General features: G+C 33.5%; 1 protein-coding gene across 6 annotated transcripts in view; it reads left to right on the forward strand.

Annotated features, from left to right (window-relative positions):
• CSMD3 (CUB and Sushi multiple domains 3) overlaps positions 1–26,893 on the forward strand; it is a 1,223,593-nt gene that overhangs the window by 321,305 nt on the left and 875,395 nt on the right. The gene's annotated exons all lie outside the window — the stretch shown is intronic.

Below are 26,893 nucleotides of genomic sequence, written 5' to 3' on the forward strand. Positions count from 1 at the left end.
TGTTAGATCTTGCCTTTGTCTTTCTCTTCAGCCTTATCTATTACCATGACCTTAGACAAGATGATTTATGGCCAGTCATATGAAATTATTCACACTTCTTTTGAGATCTGCTGCCTAATATAGTAGCCACTAGCCAAAGATGGCTATAAAAACATTAATTATAGTTAAAAATTATCTTTATCAGTCATAATATTCACATTTTAAATGCTCAAAAGCTTCATATGGCTAGTGTTTACCATAGTGGACAAAGCTACTTGTAGCAAATAACTGCTTGTCTCCTATGGCACTTTTCAACATCTTTAAGTAGTTTCTATTATCAGCACTGAAGCACAATACCAGAGATACTTGATCATTCTCTACTTCATTTTGCAATTATACTCATACTTAATTTGAACTCATAGCACTTAGGATAATTTATTTAATTATGGTCACATCTCTTTCCCCCATACTTCCCATAAGTTTCTCAATGGCTACATTCTTCTAGTTCGCCTTCTAAGTATCTAACACAGTGCCTGACATATAGTAGACATGCAAAATATATTTACATGAAATAATGTAACACTAATCAGACAAATTAAGCACTTTTCAGCTAAATTCAAATGAAACACATTCTTCATATTTTAAAATGATGTTGTATTTTAAGCTTAATTCAAATTTATTAGCATGTGTTTCTGCAGAGGTCAATCCAGTAGTGGCCTGTGGGGAATGGATTAATTTTCTTGAATGGTTTTTTAAGTATCCTTGATATGGATCATTTCAAATCATTAAAACCATAATTTATCCTCTAAGAAAATAATATTCTGGCTGCAAAATATATAAATGAAGTTGAAATTAATTGCCTTTAGAACTTAAATATATTTTCTCTAAGCATTTGGGAATTTCTAATATTTGAATAATATAGATTTTAAATATACAATAAGAAGCAACTCATATATTCTGGTTAGAATATAGTATCCAGTTCTCCTTAAATTGAGCTATATTATGTAGTTTTTAGAAATACAGACAAGAGAGTTTCTGTTGTGGCCCAGCAGAATTGAATCCAACTAGTATCTGTGAGGATATGGGTTTGATCCCTGGCCTTGCTCAGTGGGTTAAGGATCCAGCATTGCCATGAACTGTGGTGTAGGTTGCAGATGCAGGTCATATCCCTTGTTGCTGTGGCTGTGGTGTAGGCCAGCAGTGGTAACTTCAATTTGGGCTCTAGCCTGGGAACTTCCATATGCTGTGCTTGAGGCCCTAAAAAGCAAAAAGAAAAAAAAAAGTCTACTCAGATATTCTTTTGAGTTGCACCAAGCCATTTTTATTTTCAGTTTGTTTATTTATTTATTTATTTACTTTTTAGAGCCACACCTGCTGGACATATGGAAGTTCCCAGGCTAGGAGTGGAATTGGAACTGCATCTGGCCACCTGTGCCACAGCCACAGCAATACCAGATCTAAGCCGCATCTGCAGCCTACATCACAACTCATGACAAAGCCGGATTCTTAACCTCCTGAGCAGGACCAGGATCTAGCTGGGTTCTTAACCTGCTGAGCCATGACTGGAACTCCTGGAGAAATGTTTATTTGGGTCTTTTGTCCATTTTTATATGGGTGATTTGATTTTTTTTTTTGGTCATTGAATTGTGGGATGACAATTCAATGTATGCAATGTATAAGTTGCATACATATTTTTTCCCATTTTATGTACTGCCTTTTCAGTTGCGTCCTTTGATGCACAAAAGGTTTTAATTGATGTAGCCCCTCCCCCCTTATTTGCCTATTTGTCTATTTTTGTTTGTATTTCCTGTGTTATTGGCCTTATTTTTATTACAACAACATACTTAGGGAAACTTTATCCATGATCAAGCTTCTAGTCATTAAGCTAGAAACCTTAGAATGATTTTTATGTTTTCTTTATGGAATCTTGTTACTAGCTTAAAAACAAAACAAAACTGGAAGTTGCAAGATGAATTAACACTTAACTAAGGCAAATGACTTGCTCATTTGGACCCAGCATGCTTTTTCAGTCTCATTATATTTAAGCCTCCTTCGCTACACCTAGTGTACAGCCACATAAGGCTCTTCCTGTTTCCAGAATCTGTCTTGAATATTCTTGTGAATTCTCATTTGTTCTCTCTTTGGAAAACAATTTCTCCTTCATTTGGCAGACTCTTTCTCATCCTGTGGAGATTTTATTTCTTTCTCCTAGCTATTTCTCTCTCTGATCAATTGCTGTTGTATGCAGATTAATCTAATTTTACTTCCTTTATAAGAGTATAATTGTAATGCATACAAAGCAGTTAGTACAGTGCATTCCACAAAATGCTCAGTAACATAAAGCTGTTAATATTTTTAACCATAATAATCGTTTTGATAACACTGGTAATAGTAGTAGGATAGTAGTATTTGTTATATTCACATTGCTCTTGTATTTAAATACATTAAATTTTCAAAATATCATAAAGTCATAACATGAATAAACTAGAAGTTCTCTATAAAATTACTGCTGCATCCATCTTCCTGTCTCTGAGAGAAAAACACTCATGACCAAGTCCAAGATTCCACGTTCTATCATGCGGTCAGAGTCATTTCCTAAACATCTTATATTGTTGAAAAAAAAGGCAAATGTGAAATTTTTATTTCTGATTATAGGTTGGATTTCCCAACTCAGATCCTTCTGTTTTCACCTTGCTTTCTTTGTTCTTGGTACCTTCTTAGCATGAAATGTCTTCCACTTTCCCTTCTTTCTTTTATCAGGCTAATTTTGTAGTCTTGCTTTAATGACTATACAAGGAAGTATACAAATGTGTATACTTTTCCACAAAGCCTCTTTGGAATAGTTGATACTCCTCAGTATTTCCAAAATGCTTTTTACATGCAATTTAGAATTTCCTACTGGACATGGAAAGGCTTGAGGCTAAAATACTTCATTCATCTTTCTATCCTTAATTCCTGGCACAGTGGTTGGTCTTAGCAGGTTGCTAATAAATATTTGTTCAGTTAATGGGAGTTTCATCAAAAGTCTGTGTCTAATCACCCATGTTAATAAGATGGAATAGATTTCCTTTTTCATCCTTAACTCTGATCAGTTGGAAGACTGAGTGGTCTGCTCTTTAACCCTTCTGGCTAGGTCTATTCCTTATCATTGGAACACTGAAGGAAAATAGAGAACATTTCTCTGAGATCTGGAAAAAATCAGATGAAGTTTTCTTTTCCATGCCTTCTATTCTCTGTGTTCTATTCTTTTGCCACCTAGATCTTGAAAAGGTGGGAGTACTCTGAGGAAAGATACGTCAATGATTGCAGTCATTAAATTTCTGCTGGCCAAGTTTAATACTTATAATATGAAAAGGAAAATATAAAAACATATGTAAAATTGAACTCTGTGTATGAGAAAATCCAGTGTTATTATATTTTAATATTGTTTCTGTATGCAATAGTTCATATATGTGGTAATCATTGTAAGAAAATATGAAAATTCTAATTATATCCAAATGGAAAATAGCTTTACTAAACAGAATGTTTTGAGTAGATGTGCATTTTGAGACTTGATAAAATATTATATTATCCAATTTGACATAAAAAATTATGCGATAAAGTTGACGTTTTCACTATGCCCTAGAACTCAATACCACACACTGCTTGTAAACATTCAATCTGTAGCTGTAGATTAATTTGAAAATAAGAAAACATAGCAATGAAGAGCAATATCTTAAAATTGTTCTTAAAATGAGAAAAAGTTATTGGTATTGATTTATATATTAAAATATGTTTAATTTTAATATATAAATTTTGATAAGAAACTCTGCTCATGTATTAACTGTATCTTTTATAGTTTTAAACATGGTAACTTATTTTATATTTGGAAATACATTTTAATTATATTTATGTTTTATTAATGATTTAAATCAGTGCATTTAGGTCTTCCTCTCTAATACAATTTTAACACAGTATTGCTTACCATGATTTACATAATGAAGTATTTTTTAGAACTTTAGATTGGCATGGTCACTGGTTAATAGAATAAAAATTCTACAGGTAAATTTTGTTTCCTAGCTCTGTTTTCTAAATTTAAAATCTGTTCTACAGTGAACTAGTCATTGAATTTTACCCATGGGGGAAAAAGATTATTTTTCATGGATTTTGTTTTAATAGGTATGCAGCAAGTTGTAACTCTGTATTCCTTCTTGTCTTCCTACCTTCATTTTTTCTTTCTCTCTTCATTTATCCTTCACTCATTCAAATTTTATAAAGCTTCTATTAAGTGCCAAGAACTCTGCTAGGAACTAAATGTTCAGTAGGAAACTCAATATATTTAGTTCCTTCATGGGGCAGGACAGAGAAACAAAACAAAGCAAACTATGTAATTAGAAAATTGTGAATGTAGTATAGGTTATAAAAGAGAAATAAGAGGCTGGAATGAAGAAATAAAGGAGCTGAAATGAGAATAATGGATAACTGTTTAAGATAAAATGGTCAGAAAAGACCTCTTTCAGTGATGATATTTAATCTGAGCTGTAAAAGCTGATAGAGAAAATTTCCAGTGAAGAGTAAAGAATATTCTAGGTAGATGAAAAATCATACTGTGCCTTGAAGTTAGAATTTGGTTAGAATATTCATTGCAATGAAAGAAGATTTCATTTTGCCTTTCCTATTGTGTAGCTGGCAAAATTGGGGGACCAGGTCATGAATGTCCATGGGACTTAGAAGAAAGAATTCTGGTTTTGTTCTAAATGTAATCAAAACCAATGAAACATTTATAGGCGGAGAGTAACATGTTCTGATTTATATTCTCAGAATATCAGTTTTGCTGCTATATAAGAAATGAATTAAAGGAGATTAGAATGTAAGTTAGGACATAAATCAGGACAAGGATGCAGATAACAACCCGGATCAAAGGTTTTAACCTGGAGATGTAGAGAAGTTAGCATATTCAGTATTTATTGGAGATAGAAAGAACAGAACTTGCTGGTGACTTAGACATGGGGCAATGGGATGAGTGAAAGGAAGAAATACAGAGGGTTTCAGTCTGGGCAAAAGAGTAGGTGGTGGTGGCCCCAAATGTATTTAATATAACCGGTACATAGTCAATTATCAGTAACTGTTGTCTTATGCCCGAATGGCTGATTAAATATATGGATGAATAAGAAAAGGTTGTAAGTACGAAAGCAATTTTGACATCATTTTATTGATGTAAAGTTGAAGTGCTTGCAAGATATCCAAGTGGACATGGCAGGTGATAGTTAATATGTGATTTTGGAACTTCAGTTTCTAATTTCTGAAACAATCTTGCTACAAATGTCAAACACATCTTAGAAACAAAAGGGAATTGAGAGTTAAGGAACAGCTAGACAAAAGGGAATTGAGAGTTAAGGAACAGCCCTGCCCTCAAAGAGCCTCTGGTGTTAAGATAAATAAATCATATTACTATAACATTGTGCTATGATGCTAATATAAACACATAGAAGCCATTGCCTCACGTGGAAAAGTCAGAAAAGGATTAAGGGAAATAACTGAGATTATGGAACATAACTGAAAGCAAAAGTTAAGAGTTATCTAGTTAAGACAATAGGTAAATGCATTTTCTAGGACAAGAAAAAAAGGTTGGATTCACTTGTGCTGATGGTGGAAGTGCTTGCTTGTTAATTGGGAGGAGGGGAAGATGTGGAAAGAACTGAAGCCTGGAAAGTAAACAGAGACCTCTGCTGGTTTTTTTTTTTTTTTTTTTTTTTTTTTTTTTGTCTTTTTTATCTTTTTTCCCAGGGCCACACCCGCAGCAGATGGAGATTCCCTGTCTAGGGGTCTAATCAGAGCTGTAGCTGCTGGCCTATGCCAGAGCCACAGCAGTGCGGTTCCGAGCAGCGTCTTAGACCTACACCACAGCTCAGGGAAGCGCCGGATCCTTAACCCACTGAACAAGGTCAGGGATTGAACCCGCAACCTCATGGTTCCTAATTGGATTCGTTAACCACTGAGCCACGACAGAAACTCCTTTTTTTTTTTTTTTTTTTTTTTTTTTTTAAAGAAGGATAAAAGTGCCTAACTAGGTTGTACAGTCAACAGTAATGTAAATAAAGTTGTTCGTTCTCCTCCCCATTTCTCCTCCTTTTGCTTTTCTTTCTCCTTATTTATTCTTCTGCCAGTCTCTTACCATTTCCTTACAGTCTGTCTCAAACTCACTCTCTCATCAAAATTGCATTTGTTAATTTCATCCAAATTATTATTTTTTATTCTTTTGATATCAACTGTATATAATATTTATATTTGTTAATGTATTATTTCTCAAATATAGATATAGTTAACATATTTTCAAATACATAGTCCACGTACATTATTATATTTTCACACACATATATTTTTATGTGTGTATGAATTTAAGCATTCTTTCAATTTGTCTCTTGGATAATTCAGGATGATCTCTGCATCATTTTAAGGTCTGCTGTTTAGCAGTCTTGATTGCATCTAGAACTTTAATTCTTTTTTTAACCTTTAATATAACATAGTCATAGGTTACCAGGAATGACATCTTTGGGAGGAAGTAGTATTTTGCATAGTACACAATATTAACACTATTTTTCTAAATCTATATGCTTATTAGCTTTTTTAAGGATGATACATTTTTTAAACTCTCTGAGCTAATTTCTTCATCTTTAAAATAGGCCTGTGAATAAGGCTTAATTAACAACATAAGTAAAATGTCTAAAAGAGGGTTTGCATAATATGTATGCTCAATCAATGAACCTGCTATATCCAGTGTACTTCACAATTTACTATGTTCCTGTATATTTCAGGTATAAGGAAAATGATATATCTAGATGAAATCACATAATTAGCTCATGCATGTCTGCTAAAACGATTTATTTCTTGATGGGTACCTAAGAAGAGAAAGATGGACTGAATATGAAATAACTAAACTATATAATACCTCCTTTTATGCATCATTTTCTTTTCTATTTTCTGGTTTATTTTTTAATAGTAACAATAAAATTATCTTCCAAAATAATCCAGATTTTAAATTTTATTAGATAGTATGAGGGCTTAAGATCTTAGAATTTATCATGTTTAAAAAAATAAAGACAAACTGTTCACAAATTTCCAATTTTCCCAGAAATTGAGTTTTAATGATCTTTAGCTATTTTGGTTGGATTTTCTTCCTTTGTTTTAATCAACAATTTTAGATAAGCCCTTTAAGAAAAGGATTTGCTTGAATATTTTTGTTTGTTGGTTTGGAAAATTTCAGCCATTGTGTAGTATTTTTGAAGATAGAGCCCAAGCTTCTTCATTTCCACGTTGAGAAAGAGACTGAACTATTTTACTCCTTGGAAAGCAAGGTCTGAGAATTAATTAGCTCAGGGTATGGAAGCTTTTACTCGACCTCCTCATTAGTAGCATTTAAAGTGATAGTGGTATTTGGTTCTAACAAATCTATCTTTGTAGAAAATGATACTAAACTTAGAAGCACATATTAATATACCCTGGAAACATTAACACTCCATCCTGATAGCTTCTTCCTGAAGGACAAGAAAATCAGATGTTCTTTTTTTAATTTTTTAAATTTTTTTCTTGCCCCCCAGTATTTAACACAGTTGATTGTGCATGACTAATTCTTTTGCTAATCTTGTCTGGTGTCAATCTTTTGGTTTTTAGTGAAGATTTCCTTTGGGGATTTAGTAGCACACATGGCTGACCTGCATGCTTCTTTATCTCCAGGGCTATAGTGAAATGTTAGCACACAAAGCTAAATTGATTTGGAAACATAAGGCACAAAAAAGCTGGTTTTATGCAAATGTTAACACTGTATAAAAAAGCACTTGGACATAATTTAAAGTGTAGCTTCACCTCACTAACTGGCTTACTGACATTTGGATGGATACTAAAATTAACCATTTAGAAAAAGGTAAGCTTTACTTTTCCTGGGGTCCTGCATGTAAATGTGTGTATCCTATATCTCTGTTCATCCCTTGTAGGATTGTGCAGCCAAGTTTTCATTTATCATGCCAAGAAAAAGAGCAGAGAATCCAAAACTCATTTACATTTGGCTTTGGACTTACCTTCCCAGTTATAATTGGCTTTTGCCTCTACAAAAATTAGTTTGTATTCTCTAACCACATGGCAACTGACATCATGTAAAGGTGACCCAGATAAGTAGTAGGTGGCAAGATTTTGGATGAACAATAGCTAAAAATTCGAACTGGAAGTGTGGATTGCCTATAATTTTTGATAAATGCATTTTTGTTGTAACTTTTGTTATATTAGAATCTGATACATATTTCTTACAGTATTGTCTTGTATAAGATTGGTGCACAGATTATAAATTGAATAAATGAAAACATTATTTACTTTTATATGTAGCATAAGTCATAGGGTTTTCATTTTATTTATTCTTAATTTTGAATTTTAAAATTGATCAAATTCAAATCCAATGTGAATAAATCCATGTGAATAAGGAAAAAACTTCATTTTGAATCAGGAAATTATATTATAGCTAAAGAACAATATTCAACAAAAATTACACAATAATGATCTGTATAATTTTCCATTTGATTCTATCTCATTTCAATAGATAGTTGTGGACTACACCATTCCAACCCAAAAATAAAGGAAAAGAAAAAGGGAATAAAAAAGAAAAAAAGAAGTAACGATCATATTAAACCAGCCTGAAAATACATCCTGAGAATTGTTGCTAAGAATGTACATTTGAGACACAAAAAATACAAATACTCATTTAGTTTAGAATAAATAATGAACAAAAAACAATATCATGAAAGGGTTAGATTTATTAAATTTCTTTAATTTTAGTAATAATGCATTTCTTAATGCACATAAAATGCCTGTAATTGTTAACTAAGTGGAAATATTTTATAAATTTTGTCAGCATTGTGTAATATACAGCTGACCTTTGAGCAGTGTGGGAGTTAGGGTACACTGAACCTAGCACTATTCATGGGGTAGTTGAATTCTATTCTCATGGATTCAACCGAACATATATCATGTCATACAGTAGTACATATTTATTGAAAAAAAATCCCAATATAGCTGGACCTGCACAGTTCAAACTTACGTTTTTCAAGAGTCAACTGTAACATGAATTTGTGTAGTAATGTTATATCATATTGGCCATCAAAAAATAGGCAGACGATCTAAACAGACAATTCTCCAGATAAGACATACAGATGACCAAAAAACACATGAAAAGTTGTTCAACATCACTAATTATTAGAGAAATGCAAATCAAAACTAATTTGAGGTATCACCTTACACCAGCCAGAATGGCCGTCTTCAAAATGCCAAATAAATTCTGGAGAGGGTGTGGAGAAAAGAGAAATCTCTTACACTGTTGGTGGAAATATAAATTGGTGCAACCGCTATGGAAAACAATATGGAGATTCCTCAAAAAACTAAAAGTAGCATTATCATATGATCCAACAATCCCACTCCTGGGCATTTATCCAGAGAAAACCATGACTCAAAAAGATACATGTACCCAAATGTTCATTGCAGAACTATATACAGTAGCCAAGACATGGAAGCAACCTAAATGTCCATTGACAGAGGAGTGGATAAAGAAGATGTGTTACACATATATATATATATATACACATGATAGAATATTACTCAGCCATAAAAAGGATTGAAATAATGGCCTTTTCAAGCAACATGCAAAGACCTAGAAATTATCATGCTAATTGAAGTTAGTCAGACAGTAAGACACAAACATATGCTTCCACTTACTTGTGGAATCTAAAAAAAGTGTACAGTGAACTTACTTGCAGAATAGAAACAGACTCACAGACTTTGAAAAACACATGGTTACCAAGGGAGACAGGTTAGGGTAGAGGATGGCCTGGGGGTTTGGGATGGAAATGTAAAATTGGGTTGTGATGATGGTTGTACAACTATAAATGAAATAGAATTCATTAAAAAAAATAAACTTACAAAAACATTTAAAAAAAGTCATCCTAGAAATAGACTGTAAATGGATTCATTGTAACCTCATTTTCTTTGACATTTCAGGGATGTGTGTTTATTTGTTGCATGTTAGGTATATACACTCGTATTTTACATTGTGTTATTAGGCTAAAACCGTAATTATGAATTGTAAAGCCATGAGAAAAATCATTTGGTTCATGTGATGAATATAAATATCTTATCTGAATTATTGAAGTAATTTTTTTAGAAAGTTAAAATACTCTTTTCAAATACACATTTTTGTTATATTCCAGTTGTTTACCCAGTATGAAATTGTGTATTGTATATTTATTTTTCCTAATAATTCTATTCAAATATAGAGGATGATTAATTGAGGTAGGAATTTACCATAAACATTGTTTATTTTCATCATGTGCGTTTTGGCCTAGTCAGGAGGGGTTTTCTAGAAAAAGCAAAAGGGTCTATCCTTGTTTTCTATGTCTGGTTTGATTTGGCTTCTTTTCCTCCTTTGGGCATCTCCATATTGTCTGTACCAGTGTATATGCTGGTACACTATATTCTTGATTTTTTCTCACTTTTTAAATATTAAACTGACGTTGTGCTGTGGTTAAAGCTCTTCTCTTAGATGACTTCATTTGAAATTTGGCTCTACCACTTTTTAACTGTGAGATTCTTGGACTAGTTACTGATCTTTCTATGCCCCAGTGTCCTCCTCTGTAAGATACAAATAATTATTGTTTTGTTGTTTTCCTCATTATCATTAAGATTAGATTTAATGATGTTTTAAAAGCTTCATGTACATAATGAATATTAGCCATTATTAACCCAAATTAATAGTTTCATTAAATATCTTCTTTCTTCTGAATTTCATTGGTTAGAAATAGACTTCAAAGCAAACTGATACCTTTGTATCAGTTTGTACAAATATAGTACATCCAGATTGAGAGAGAAACAGTTTTTAAGCAGTCAGGCCCTGTGGAACTCTTCAAATTACACTAAAAATACTTTAATAATTTGCCTTTTCTCAGGTCTCCTCAAGAACAAGGACTTACTACTTTTTTTTTTTTTCACTTTCTTTTCTCTTACTGCGATTCTGTTTTCTAGCAGAAAATGAGAAACAAGCAGTGGCATTGAGCCTGTAATTTAACTAGTAGAGATAGCACGAGTGAAATGAAATATATGGGACGGAGAATGGCTTCGTGTCCCCCTGCTGTGGCAATTTTAGCAGACGGAGTTACAAGTCAATTGTGCCATCGCCTTGCAGAAACCTTCTCCTCACCTACAAAAATAAAATTTGTAGGGCACCTAAAGAAAGCAAAATATGTAACTGGGAGACTGTTGGCAACATTTAAGTCAATAAACATGCACTATAAAATAATGATAATTTTATAAATATTCCAACTTAGAAGAAATTTAAGTAAATTAGGTCACCGGATTTATTAGTGTCAGATTTTGTGCCCGGGTCTCTGTGATTCTAGAGCTCCTACTTCTAAACTCATTATAATACTCCCCTCTCAAATAATTGTCCAAGAAATTTCATGGACATACTGGGGAGCAAAAAAATATATTTAACCAGGTAATGTGTTATGTAGGTACCTATTGTAAGCCAGCCCTGTTGTGGATAGTATGAATCATGCTGTGACTCATGTATTAGTAGTGTAGTCAGGATCATATGGCACTTATATTTTAGAGGTCAATGAGAAAACAACAGAAAATGCTGGATAGTGATAAGTTCAGTGAAGAGAATGTAACAGATGTTGTGGCAGAGTCTGATTGGGGACTGTTTTAGCTAATATCAATAGTTGAGGAAGGCCTCACTGATTTGAATGACATCATTTAGCCATCTTTGGGATGACATTGAGGAAGAAGCCACTGGCCCAGAGAAAGTTTGAAACAAAGGTCAAGGGAGGTTTGTTAAATTTAAGAAAATAGAAAATGAGCAGTGTGAGTTTAGTTTAGTGAGAGGTCTGTGATTTATGATCATTAAGGTTAAGTGAGGATGCTGGTTTGACTCTAAATTCAAGAAAAACTAATAGAGTGTTACAAATAGGAAAGCTTGAGTGACATCACTTATTTCCACTTTAAAAAATACGTAAAAGTCCTTTTGGTGAATAAATTTTAATAGGACATGAAAGGAAGAAGGGATTGATATTGGTAAGATATTTGGTCCCATTGAGAAATATAGAGCATGGATAAGTAAATTAACCAAAAATATATCGAGAAATAGACCAATATTTATATTTATGTAAAGTTTATTAGCATGGTGACTGGCACAAAATGAATACTCAAATATATAGCTACTATTACTTGCTTTAAACATGATTCCTATCTTCACAGAACTCAGTGTCTATCTGGAAAGATTTGTGAAATACATTTGAGAAATATTTAACAGCAGTTTTAGATGGAGTTAAGAGTGCCTCATTTTTTCTTAATAAAACAATTTATACCTATACTAGGAATAAGTGAAGGTGTCAACAAGCTTGAATGTAGGAGGGAAATACTCAAATTATATACAAAGTCATTTAATGCTTATGTAAATGTCAGTGATATACTTCAAAGGCATTCTATTCAATGTCATTTACGATTGATATTTTGGTTACCCCATTAAGTGTCAAGCATATTTCTAAGCACCGAAAATACATACAGTGATAGAAAAGATACATTGTTTTTGTGCATACAGGGTTAAATTCTTGCTGTTTAACTAAGCCTTGTCTTTTATCAAGTAAATTAACTGATTCAAATTAAAAAATTTCCATTTTCGGGTAAATTGGGCACAAATTTTTAAATTTTCGATATAGTAAAACACTGCAAGATATTTATAAAAATAAGAGCTAAACTGTAAAGGGATGAGAGAAGAAGACAGGTTTGAAGTCATGGTCTATGCCATTCATTCCTCAGCAAAGGGGATGTCAAAGCTTAGTTTTTAAGAACTAGGTTTGGATATATCTTAAGTCACTTTTGCCCAATTCCCATGGGGCAGCCATTACTTTCAGGGCACTGTTCTAACTTCTTCGGTGGTGGTTATACTGTAGTCTTGCTGAAGAAATAGAACAATCAACACGTTGTTTCAATCACACAGTGTTTGCAATCAGGATCTTGGAAGCAAAAGTTCTTCATGTCTAAATGGTAACCATTTCTTCTGTTTTACTTATCCTTAGCCATTGCTTCAAATGTCTGCAGTTTTTGAGAATTCTATTTCCAAATGAGAATTAATAACTCTTCTCACTGAAATTTATGTAATCTTTCATTATGAAATGAATGAGGATTTTGGAAAGAATAAATAATACTAAAACTAGTTAAAACTAGTTTTATTAATATTGAAGATTCCCCTTTTGTAATTGAATGGATAGTCAAGAAGATTGAGTTAAACGACATAGATTGCAGAATCATCAATATAATTGGAGGAGATATGAAATAGAGTAGATAACAGCACTTTGGGAGTAAGCATATGTTATTAAAAGGAGAGTAGAATCCTAGGAAACTCTGATACTAAAGTAATTTGCAGAGAAAGAGGATGCAATGAGGTAGATGCATAAGAAGTTTTAGACAAGTATAATCAGTAAAATATTTCACATGGAAGCTAAAGCAGAGGAGAGAAATGAAGTAATAACAATGTCAGATGTCACTGAGAGACCCAATTCAAAAAATACTGAATAAGCATGTGTCCTTTAGGAGGTCAGTGTTTAGTTTAGGAAAAGGAGGTTTCAATGCAAAGTGCAAAGAGAAACAAGATTGCAGTCAGTTGAAGGATCTCTGGAGGTAATTAAATAGAAACATTAAACAAAGGCAAATTTTCTGAGCAATTTGAAGAGGGAAGAGGAAAATTTTACTGTTAGAAAAGGATATTTAATAGTCCAAGAAAAGTTTAGTTTGTCTTGTTATTTGAAAGTGGATAGTGTTGGCTTAGTCTTGTACAGACTTGTAGGCTAGTATTGGAGAATTATTTATCAGCTTAAGTGATCCCCAACTAGAGTTAGGTAGAAGATGGTATCAAGTACCCAACTGGATGGATTAGCTGTTCTGCATGAGTTTGTACAGTGATTGTTAATTCTGTCTAGGCATTAGAATCATCTATGGAATTTTAGGGAAAAAAAATGCCCTCCTATTGACTGCACTATCAATCAAGTAAATAAGAATCTTGGAGTTGGGGCTGATTTCTAGGTGTTTTAAAATGTTCTCCACATATTTCTGATGTTCAGTCTATGTTGAAACAAAGGTGATAGGACTTTGGACATTTTGAGGGAAATCATACCCTGAACATTCTTACTTATTTTAAAATGAAGTAGCTTAAAAATTTGCCTTCTGAGAGTAATAATCATCACATGGAATGGGGACTCAAGGAGATCAACGGATGTTAAAAATGAACTATAAACAAAGACAAGACTTTTATAAAAACAGAAACAACTGGGATGGTAGCTACGATCTTCACTGAAAGCATCATCTTGCAATTCAAATTTTTGGGCTGGTCTATGAATCTACTGAGTCAAAACCAGTCAGTGTCAAGCTCTCCAGGTGATTCCCATTCACACTAACCCTTGGAAAAGGATGGTCTTGGATAATCCTGAATGTCTGGATCATGCTCAGTTTCTAATCATCATCTCAGAGAATTCAGGAAGAAGTGGGTCAGATCCGAGCAGTTTTTAAGAGATTCAGGGCACACCTCACGATATATTTGCTGACTTGGAAGGAGAATGTGTCCTTTGAGGTTTTCTCCCTTTTGTTTCATAATGTTTTAAATTAAAATGCAACATATATACAGAAAAGTTACAACCTCTAAGTGTACAACTTGATGAATTTTCACGAAATGAACACAGTCTTATTACTAGTGCCCAGATCAAGAATAGAATATTACCAGAAATCTCTCGAGTACTCCCTCCTAGTCACTATTTGCCCTTCCATGAAAGTAAACATCTTTCTGAATTTCTAGCACCAGATTATTTTTTACCTATTTTCAGTTTTATAAAATGGAATCTTACATTATGTACTCTTCAGTGTTAGTCTTTGTGACTCATCATATTGCTTAATGTAGTAGTAGTTTCTTCATTTTCATTAGTAGATGATGCCATTTTATAGGACTAAACCACAATCTATATGTGATGTCTTTGAGGAACATTTAGGTTTTTTCTGGATTTGATTATTATAAATAATTCATCCATAAACATTTTTATAAATATCTTTTGGTGCACATTTGAGAAAATGCCTAGTAGTGGAAACAGTAAGTCATACGATATGGAGAGTGTTATTAGACAGCTGCCAATAAGTTTTCCAAAATGGCTGTACTAATTTAGAATTATCAAGGGTATGCAGATAATTTAGAATTATCAAGGGTATGCTGATCTGTTTGTTTCAGATCTTACTAAAATTTTACATTATTATTTTTGTCTTTTTTTTTTTTTTTTTTTTTTAATGACTGCACTCACATCATATGGAAGTTCCCTGGCCAGGGATTGAATTTGAGCTGAAGTTGTGGCAACCCTGGATCCTTTAACCCACTGAATCCTTTGTTGTGCCGGGAATCAAACTTGAACCTTTGCTTCAGCTGGATTCTTAACCCACTGTGCCATGGCAGGAACTCCTTTGTTAAAGCATTCTGCTGTGTGTATAACAGAGAATTATTGTGATTTTAATTCGAATTTCCTGATGACTCTTGAGTTGACTACCTCTTTTCTATGTCCATTGGCAATTGGTCCATTAATTGTGAGATACCAGTTCTAGTTTTTTGTCTGTTTTTCTGTTAAGTTGTTTGTTTGTTACTTAATGATTTTTGGGAGGTTTTTAATGTACTTTAGGTGAGCCCTCATCAGTTATGTGTTTGGAAGTATCTTCCACTGTGTACCTGTGTACCTTCACTTAGAGAAGTTACTGAAAGAATATAATTCCTAATTTTAATGTGATGTAATGTACACATTAAGAAAACTTTGTCCACCTAAGGATGTAAAGATTTTTTAATATTATGTTTTGGAATCTGAATTGTTTCCTCTTTTATATTTAAATCTCTGGTTCATCTGGAATTAAATACTGTGTGTGGATATCAGTTGACCCAGAACCATTTAATGAAAAGGTGTTCTGTTCCCACTGCTTTGTGGTGCTGCTTTTGTCATAAATCAAGTGTCTAAGAGTGTGTGTACATGTGTGTATTTTTCTGAAATCTTTTAGGTTGTCTTGGTTATGTTCAGCTTTTTTGCATTTCTAGACAAATTTAAAAAATAACTTACCAATTTACATAAATGCATCACCATTCATGCACAAATCCCCAAATTTTGATTGGAATTATATTAAAATCATAGATTAATCTGAGAAGAATTAAAATTTTTAAATTACCAATTGGAAAGCATGGAATATCTAATCATTTACATAGATCTGAATTTTCTCTACAAAATACAAGTAGAGCTTTATTCAGGCTTTCCATGTTTCTCTAGTTTTATTCCTAGATATTTGAAAATTTATTCCATTAGAAATGATATTTTTGGGGAGTTCCTGTAATGGCTCAGTGGTTAACGAATCTGATTAGCATCTATGAAGATGCAGGTTCAATCCCTGACCTTGCTTTTTGGGTTAAAGATCCGGCGTTGTGGTGAAGCTGTAGTGTAGGTTGAAGATGCGGCTCAGATCCACAGTTGCTGTGGCCAGCAGCTGTAGCTCTGATTGGACCTCTAGCCTGGGAACCTCCATATGCCATGGGTGTGGCCCTAAAAAGCAAAAACAAAACAAAACAAAATAACCCTGAAATTTTGAAAAATACCTTTTTAAAAATTTTTCTTTTTAGGGCCTACCCATGGCATATAGAGGTTCCCTGGCTAGGGGTCCAGTTGGAGCTGCAGCTGCCGGCCTACACCACAGCCATAGCGATGCCAGATCCGAGCCGCATCTGCGACCTACTCCACAGATCACAGCAATCCCAAATCCTCAACCCACTGAGCTAGGCCAGGGATCAAACCCGCAACCTCATGGTTCCCAGTTGGATTTGTTGCCGCTGCGCCATGCTGGGAACTACAAAATTTCAATTTCTGATTCTTCAGTGCTGATATATTTTTAAATATTGCCCATATATTCAATAGCCTTGCCAAATTCACACATTAAGTTGTATATTTTATCCGGTGATTTTGTTGAATACTCTACATATACCCCTGTCATCTGCAGTTAATGAATTTGCTCTTTATTGAAGTTAAATATGGAGAAAAGTCTAACAATTAGCAATCCCACCTCTGGGTACTAGATAAAAATAAATATTTTTCAATTATTATATAAAGCTTTTGGCCTGCAGCATGCTTTTTGTTCTTAAAATTTATTTTGCAGTTTTTCTCATGCTTCTACTTTGTTTTGACTTTTTGTTCCAATTACCAATTATCTTGTTTTGAAATAATGACATATTCCTTGTGTTTTCTTTCTATTCTATTCCATAGATGGTTCAGAGATTAGAATCTAATTGGAAGATCAGTTTAAATAATTATATTTACTCATTTATCTCATATTTAATTCAGTAAGTTCATTTAAACCCCTACTATATGTCAGTCTTTTAAAAAATGATACACATATGATATGAACAAAAACAGATACAATCCCTGCCTTTGTGGATCTTACGAATTAGAGACAGAGATTTCAAATACACTGACAAAAACTCTTTCATCAACTCTAATGTCACACTGGGCCACAACATCTAGATAGCATAAGAGGAAGAAAAATATATGGATGATCTTGTGGGAGGTTTTAATGGGCAAAGTTTGCAATGGTAGTTCACTTCACTGACATTCTGTTCACCAGAATTCAGTTACATGGCCTAAACTAGATATGAGGAGCATTAAAAGATTTGCTGTTGTTGAGAAGCAGCCTCTCAGCCATAACCGCACATGTGGAGGTAAAACAGGAATTTTGATACTTAGATAGTTGCCTCTGCCACAACAACATGTTAAGTATCATGTGCTACTTATATCTGTGGATTAATAGTTTCTGTCAGCTTTGGATATGTTATGAACCTTTTTTTTTTTTTTCTTTTTTCTCTTTTTACAGCCACACCTGAGGCATATGGAAGTTCCCAGGCTAGAGGTTGAATCAGGGATGCAGCTGCCGGCCTATGGCACAGTCATGGCAATATTGGATCCAATATATATCTATGACCTATACCACAAAACTAGATCCTTAACCCACTGAGCGAGGCCAGGTATTGAACCCTCACCCTCATAGACTCTACGTTGGGTTCTTAACCCCCTGAGCCACAATAGGAACTCCTGTTGTAGCCTTTTTATCTTCAAATATTTTTCTAAGCTTTCTACCTGCCCTACAACATTTTTGGAATTTCAGTATCACTTATAATAATATTTTCCTAATGTTTTAAAGTTCTTCTATTTTCATTGCTTCATTTTGAATAGTTTCTATTGCTCTGTCTTCAAATATACTATGCTTTATTCTGTAGTATCTAATTTTCTATAAGAACCATTGAGCAGTTATTTTTATTTCTAATAATCTGTTTCATGTCAAGGTTTCATTTGGTTATACTTTATATCTTCCCTTCCTTTTCTCAGTGTTCACTGTATTTACTTTTGCTGCAAAGGGCTATATAGTAAATATTTTACAATTTGCGTGGTACATATGATCTCCATCATGTATTTACCTTTGATTCTGATTTATTTTTCATTTTTCACAATCCCTTAAAATGATAAAAATCATTCTTAGCTCTCAGGTGATACCAAAACAGACCACAGGCTAGATATGGTAAAATATAGTTATGATATCTGTTACATAGTCCTCATCTGCTAAATCCATCATCTTCGTCATTTTTGTAGGCTTTTCTATTAACTGATATTTATCCAATTAATGGGTCATATTTTTCTGCTTCTTGATTTGGCTAATCATATTTTACTGGGTTCTATCATTGTGAATTTTAAGTTACTGAGTGTTTGGATTTGGGTATCTTCATTTGAAGAATGTTGGACATTCCATCTGATATAGAGAGGTTACATTTGCTTCAGTTTATGACTTTGGAGGTTTTTAAGTTTTGTTACTGCAGTTATTGAGTAACCTTTAGAGCTGGTTTAACTCCTCTGCTAAAGGTGTATCCCTTCTCAATTTGCTGCTGAATACACCAGTTATTTAAAGAAGACTCTTCATTCTAGCTGGAGGAAATTGAAAAGTTCTCAGGCCTGTGTGCTCTCTTGAACCATTCAACTTATAGATCCCTGGCCTCTCTTTTCCTAAATAACTTATGGAATTTCAGCCTTTGCATGCATTTATTAGTATTCAGCAAATACCCACTGGAGCACTATGCAGATTTTGTAAATTCTTTACCTGCTGAACTTCCTTTTCGTTGGAATTCTATTTTACAACTTACAAGCACTTCATGATCCCTGAACACTGTCTACTCACCCAGGGAGAAAACCAGGTTCTCTTATATCCCACTCTGGTCTGTGCTCCTGAAAGTGCTTCTAGACAAAAAGCTAGGCAATTATGTGGCCTTCCTCCTTTGTTCCTTTATGAAATCACAGTTCTGAATGGTTCTGGACCAGTGTTTGAAAGAAGTTATATTTTGCTCAGATTTTAAGTTTGTTTTGTTTTTTGTTTTTTGAAGAAATGGATATAAATTTGGTCCCTGTTGTTCTGTCATGGCTCCTTCTTGATTTAAAGATTTTATTTTTCTCCACATCCTTAAATAATTTAAATTACATTGAGTGAATTACTGTATTATTTTTTTTAAATTGGGAGATCATGAGAAGTATTTTAAGGTGAATGAAAAAATCCATATATTTATTAATTACTTTCCTCAGTGCATTAGCTTACCTTGTTATTTCTGAGCATGTCTTTTAGGAAGGTAAATATAAACTAAGGTGAAATATTTGCTCAAAAGCATATTAGAGTATTCAGAAATAAACCTTCAGTGCTGAGATGTCATTATATTTAGCTTTCTAAATTCCTTCCCATGAGGTGATCATTTGGGTAAATTTTGAATGTTTTTCTTTGAGTTGTTATAAATCTGTTTTTTTCGGAAGAATTTAATATCATTGTTTTAGTATGAAAGGAGATGAAGGAAGTGGACTGAGAAGCAAAAATCATGAGAACCCATTAATTTTCCTGCATAATCATCAATGATTTAACTTTCTTTAAAACTTTGAACATTTTTTGTTGTGCTTTTATGTGTATTTTAATGACCGAGTTGCTCAGTTTTCTTCTTCATGAGAAAAGAGTTTCTTCTTACACACAAAGATGCATAAAGCTGAACTTTTAAATCTAAACAGAGTAGCTATACAAATGGAACTGCTGTTCTGTGTATATAATGTAGTAGATAATTAATGAATGTAATATTAAATGGTTGGTCTAATTAAGAGGTGGACAGCAGTGATGCCTGTCTTGGGAAGGAACGGAAAGCTTCACATCGATATCAGTTTTACTTGAGTGCTGATAGAATGTTGAGATTTAGCAAGGGAGACATGTAGAAAAATTTCCCATGATAACATCTAAAATTGGATTGAATGCTTAGCATCTGGAATTGACCAAGTGTACTCATCTTCTACAATTTACAGTTCATTTCTTTTTTTGTGATAAACAAGCCTATCTTCTGTCCCCTCCCCTTCTTCCCCCCAATACCTAAGCTATTTCAGAAGAAACTAATAGCAGAGCAGAGCACAGTGTGAGATCAGTATCTGAAAAGATGTGTTAGAGTAAACTTTTAGGTATGTTTTGAAGCTATCTTTTGTTTTTTTAACTGAATGTTTTGGGGCGGTTCCAATTTACAGTAAATTAAATGAAGTCTATAGTCTTATACATAAAACCAGAACACATCAGGCATTTTCAGTACTTAACTAAATATTATATAAATTAAAAGTATATAAAATTAATAATTTTATGTGTTAGTAAAAAATAATTTTAGGAAAAATAAATTTCTGGATATTATTGAACTTTTTTCTTAATCTTTACACTTAAATAAAAAAATTGATTTTATATTTTGACTTTTTTCCCTGCTCTAAATTAAATAATACTATTTGCCAATTTTGCATAAATTCAGTTATTTTAAAATATAGAAATAGGAGTTATTTGATGATAGATTTATAATATTTAACCATTAATATTAGATTTAATAACATTTTAAATTTAGCAGCTATAATTTTTATCAACAGATTTGAGTACATTAAGAACTGAAGAGGGAATTGTTAGTATTTCCCCCAGATATTGAAATAAATCCTCAGCCAAATCATTATTATTATTATTATTATTATTTTGCTTTTTAGCTCTACGCTTGTGGCATACAGAAGTCCCAGGGGTCAAATCCGAGCTGCAGCTGCTGGTCTACACCACATCCATAGCAACACCAGATCCGAGCCGCATCTGTGACCTATATCACGGCACAAGCAATGCTGGATCCTTAACCCACTGAGGGAGGCCAAGGATTGAACTGCGTCTTCATGGATGCTAGTTGGTTTGTTATCACGGAGCCACATGGGAACTCCTCCAATAATTAATTTTTTAAAAAACTATTTTTCTTGAAAGATGGCCTTGCTCTTATTGATTGCATTGGCTGTATAGATTGTTGTCTTCATATTTTACAGCAGACTAACTCTGCAAGCTTCATAATATGAAACTTTCCATCACCTACCCTGTGTATATATGTATTTTAAAAAGGCACACTTTATTATATTTTATTTTTAATTTAATTTTGTTGGACTGTAGTTGATTTACAATATTGTATTAGTTTCAGGTGTACAGCAAAGTTAATCAGTCATATATACAAATATATCCATTCTTTTTTCCCATATAGGTTATTGCAATCTATTGAAAAGATTTTCCTGTGCTATACAATAGGTTCTTATTAATCATCTATTTTATATAGTAGTGTGTATATGCTATTCCTACCCTCCCAATTCTTCCCTTCCCCCAATGGTTTCACCTATGGTAACCATAAGGTTCTTTTCTAAATCTGTGAGTTTGTTTCTGTTTTATAAATACATTTCTTGTGTATCATTTTTAATAGATTCCACATATAAGTAATATCATGATATTTGTCTTTGACTGACTTACTTCACTCAATATGATAATCTTCTAGGTTCACCCATGTTTCTGCAAATGGTACTATTTCATTATTTTTTATAATTGAATAGTACTCCATTGTGTATATGTACCACATTATCTTTATTCTTTCTTCACTGATGGACATATACATTGCTTCCAGGTCTTGGCTGTCATAATAGTGCTGTAGTGAACTTTGGGGTGCACCTTTCTTTTTGAATTATGGCTTTCTCTGGCTATATGACCAGGAGTGGGATTGCTGGATCATATGGTAGTTCTATATGTAGTTATTTTAAGGATCTCCATACTGTCTACTATAGAGTTTATATCAATTTACAGTCTCACCCACAGTGAAGACAGGTTCTCTTTTCTCCACACCCTCTCCAGTATTTGTTGTTTGTAGATTTTTTGATGATGGACATTCTCACTGGTGTGAGGTAATACCTCATTATAGTTTTGACTTGCATTTTTCTAATAATTAGTTATGTTGAATAACCTTTCATGTGTTTTGTGGCCATCTGCCTGTCTTTGAGGAGATGTCTGTTTATATCTTCTGCTCATTTATTGATTGGGTTTTCTGTTTTTTGATATAAAGCTCCATGAGATGTTTGTATATTTTGGAGATTAATACCTTGTTGATATCTTTGTTTGCAGATATTTTCTCCCATTCTTTGGTTTGTCTTTCATTTTTGTTATGGTCTCCTTTGCAAAATATTTTATAGTTAATTAAGTCCCATTGATTTATTTTTGTCTTTATTATTCTAGGAAGTGTTTCAAACAATATATTGCTGTGATTTATGTCAAAAAGTATTTTGTCTGTTTTCCTCTAGGAGTTTTATAATAGCTGGCTTTACATTTATGTCCTTAATCCATTTGAGTGTATTTCTAAGTATGATGTTAGAGGATGTTCTAATTTCATTCTTTGAGGTGTAACTGTTTATTTTTCCCAGCACTGCTTATTGAAATTAGTGTCTTTTTTACATTGTATATTCCTGCCTCCTTTGTTGTAGATTAGTTGACCATAAGTGCTTGGGTTTATTTCTGGGCATTCTATCCTGTTCCACTAGCTTATACTTTTGTTTTTTGTGCCAGGACCATACTGTTTTGATGACTGTAGTTTTGTAATACAGAGTGAAGTTGGGGAGCCTGATTCATTTGGTTCTATTTTTCTTTTTCAGTACTGCTTTGGCTATTTGGAGTATTCTGTATTTTCATAAAAATTTAAAAATATTTTGTTCTAGTTCTCTAAAGAATGTAATTGGTAGCTTGATAAGGATAGCACTGAATCTGTAGATTGCCTTGGGTACTACAGTCATTTTGACAATATTGATTTGGCCAATCCAAGAGCATGGCATTTCTTTCCATATGTTTGTGTCATCTTTGATTTCTTTTATCAGCATCTTACAGTTTTCAGAGTACAGGTCTTTTGTCTCTTTAGGTAGGTTTATTCCTAGGTGTGTTATTCTTTTTTATGCAATGGTAAGACACACTGTAAATCTTCAAACCTATACCTTTTTTGATAGAACAAGAGTACAGAAACCACCAAACATTTTCTATTCCCTGCATGTTAAGTAACTATATTGTGAAACCTTCATAACTTCTGTTTTACCTTAAGAGAAGTCTAAGATGTTTAAGAACATTGCTTTACTCTTTAGGTGAAAAAAGTTGTTTTTAAAATTGGGCGTAAGAGAAGTATTCTGATTTATTATGGAATAATGCTACTATTCTGAAGTGCCTACTAAGACCAAACTAATCTTTTGAAGATACTGAGAATAAGTATGCTAAACTACTGAATAATTGAGAGATAGTTACCCTTAGGAAACAATAAAGCATGCAAAAAATTTCCTGGACTCTTGATTCATCCCCTTAATCTGATGGTCCATTATCTCCTTTCTCTCTCATTTTCATAGAACAGTCAGAATGTTTTCAAACCTCAAACCTCAAACCATTCATATCATTTCTTTGCTGAAAACACATCAGTAACTTTCCATGGCTCTGAATAAATCCAATGGTCCTGTTACAAAAGCCCTGCAAAGTCTAGTGTTAGATGCCCTTCTATCTCATTTGGTACTGCTTGGCAGTGGTACACAGATATTCTTTCATTTTAGAGACTGCCATTTCCTCCAGGGAAAGCATAAGTGTACCTACTTAGAAGAATTTTCCTTCTCCTCAACCAATTAATACTTACTATTCACCTACCGGTTTCTAATCTGTCATTGCTTCCTCAAAGAATTTTAGTTCCTGATTCTCTAACTACTTCAAAGCCCCAGCCATGCAATGTTAGTACTACAAATGTTCCTTCTTCAAGGTATCTGATAGAAATGTTATTTTTTTTTTTTTTGTCATTTGTTTAGAGCGTTACTCTCTGCTAGGCAGAATGCTTAATGAGGGCAGATATGATGCTGGCTTTTAATCATCACTGTAGCATGAAATACTAACACAATTCTTCTACTAGTTAATAGATCTCAATGGATATTTTTTGAATAGATGACCAAATGAATAAACTTTAAAATTCACAGAAAATTTATATATATAACCAACATTATCCCATGTGTATCTTTGAGTTTGTTATAAAATGATTCTATTGAATAACCTTCTGGGAACCCTGGCCTTACTGTGACTTATGGGACAGAAGATGCTACAGACAGCACTAATCAAATGGTCGATCCTGGTGGCTAAGGCAGAGTGATGCTGAAAGAGTAAAGGTTCTATTATTGACAGGATTTCTACCAGCTCACTTTGACCAGAGATCAGGTAATGTTACTTAGCAGAGAGAGTGTAACACTAGGTTTAAGGGCTTTATGGTTTGTTCTAATTCTGCCTTTTACTTGTTCTAACTCTAATATAAAATAAAAAACAATTCATTTAGGTAATACATACTACTATAAGAGCCTATGATTACAGAAAATGTATTGGTTTTTATAAATACTGTAGTAAATCCAGGCTGAATCACAATACAGAAGTTTTAGTATTCAGGTAGGGCCACCTGACCAAAATGTTGTATATCTATCATGTGCTACAAGCAAACTTTACTTATTTCACAATTTTGTCAGATACTGATTCTGTGATGGTCTCTGTAGTAATAAAGAGGTCACACAGGAATGCTGAACAAATAACTTGAACAGAAATTGGCAAGAGCGTCAGTTTGAATGCTGGAAGATTTCAGTTTTCATCCTTGTTTTCAAGTGCGAGTCAGTCATATTTTTGGGTTGAAGTTATTTTGTTGTAGAATAAGAATTTCCCTGAGGTGAGCTATTTTATGAGTTGCTGTCTAGTTCATGTGTCAGTAGTTGGAAATGATTTCTGTCTTCTGTGAGCCTAGGTTACTTTTTAAAGAGACCATGCAGAGGAATTGATTTGTTTGCCCTGGCACTTGGGGGACACAGTATATTATTATTGACAACAGAAATATTTAAATATCTGTTGAAAATCCTGAGGACTGCATTTGGGAAGAAATTACATTTCCATAGAGGATAAATAAATGGGGCATGTTTTCATTTGACCAAATGCAGGACTTTTGTGAGGGAGTTCTGGCCTAGAATTGTCTTAGATACTGCCCAAGAGGCCCATCTAGAAGGGTAAGGAGATATAGTTGGAAAGAGGGTGGAAGGGTACCATTCTATATATATGGTATGAAGGAGAAAATAAGCAGCCAGCCAGCGAAAACATTCACCCATATCAGGGAAGCTGATTGGGATACTTCTGAGGGTCCCATGAAAAGGCTCATGAGCCAAAATAACCATTTTTCTTTAATCATCTGTCAAAGTCCTTGGAAACCAGGGCTTTGCCAGGCAGATAAGATTCATGTCCCCTGATCTCTTCTACTTCTAAATCTAGGACAGATCATAGAGAGCTCAGTGGGGAGGGGAGGATGGAAAGAAATTCTAGGAAGGAAAACAGGGAAGAAAAGACCACTTTACTGCCTCACCTCTGCCCATCTGCCACAAGCCCAAGCTCAGAGGAGCAAAGAAGCTTAACCCAAATGAAGCCAATTTTTATTGTGAGTATCCTGACTAGAAGACATATTAATTGATGAATTTATTCCTTTGAATTTAAAAACTGGAGAATTTTTTCCTTAATCTGAGTGTGAACTGAGATGTTTCTGCCTGCAGTTTTATCTAGAGATAGAGAAATAAATAGTTCACAGAGTTGGTTTGAATATGTTATGTACCAAATACACTATAAATATATAATAGTTTAACATTTTATTTCTGAAGCAGTATTCAGTCTTGCTGTTGGTACTGAGAAGACAAAGAGTAGAAGTAATTTGTGGTTGGGTATTGGGGGAGGGCAGCAGGACATATTCACTAGAGGTTAAAGCTAAGGTACTAAGGGGAGGCATTGTGTGTTCTGGCAAGAAAATTGTGGTAATATATCTCATAGTCTATACAGGACCATTAATTCATTCTAATTACTCAAAAAACTTAAAAAAATAGGGCATGTAATGAAAGTAAATATATTTATAATAGTGTGATGAAAATTAAGTATGTCTTAAGGGCAGTATAAGCTGTGCTTTCAATTTAGGAATTATGGAGCTAGGTGGGTAAAGAGTGGGGCAGAAAGAAGCTAATGTATTTAGCATGTTGCCATTCCCTGCTTTTTGTGGCCTTAAATAGGATGCTGCACATCTCTATTTATTAAAGTTATATAGTAATTGGTCATTATAGAGCCAGATATTTCCTCATTTGATTTGAATTGAAGGAATTCCTTGAATGCTCAAGGCAACAACATAAATCTTGAAGAAATTTATTACACAAATAAACTGGCAATCTATTGACTGGCCTAAACAGTGTTATGACAAGGCAAATTTTATAGCTTCAATTTCTTTCTAAAACAAGGACCTTTATCTTATGTTTTAACACTAAACACAGATGGTCATGTAACCCCTTATTAGTATACGCCGTTGGATAAAAGGGGATTCTGTGACCCCCTATTTGGAAAATGACAACCATAGATCCAAATGTAAAGTTAGTAGAAACCTTCTAAAGGG

The sequence above is a fragment of the Sus scrofa genome, chromosome 4 (genome assembly GCF_000003025.6).
Source record: "Sus scrofa isolate TJ Tabasco breed Duroc chromosome 4, Sscrofa11.1, whole genome shotgun sequence".
Classification (NCBI taxonomy): domain Eukaryota; kingdom Metazoa; phylum Chordata; class Mammalia; order Artiodactyla; family Suidae; genus Sus; species Sus scrofa.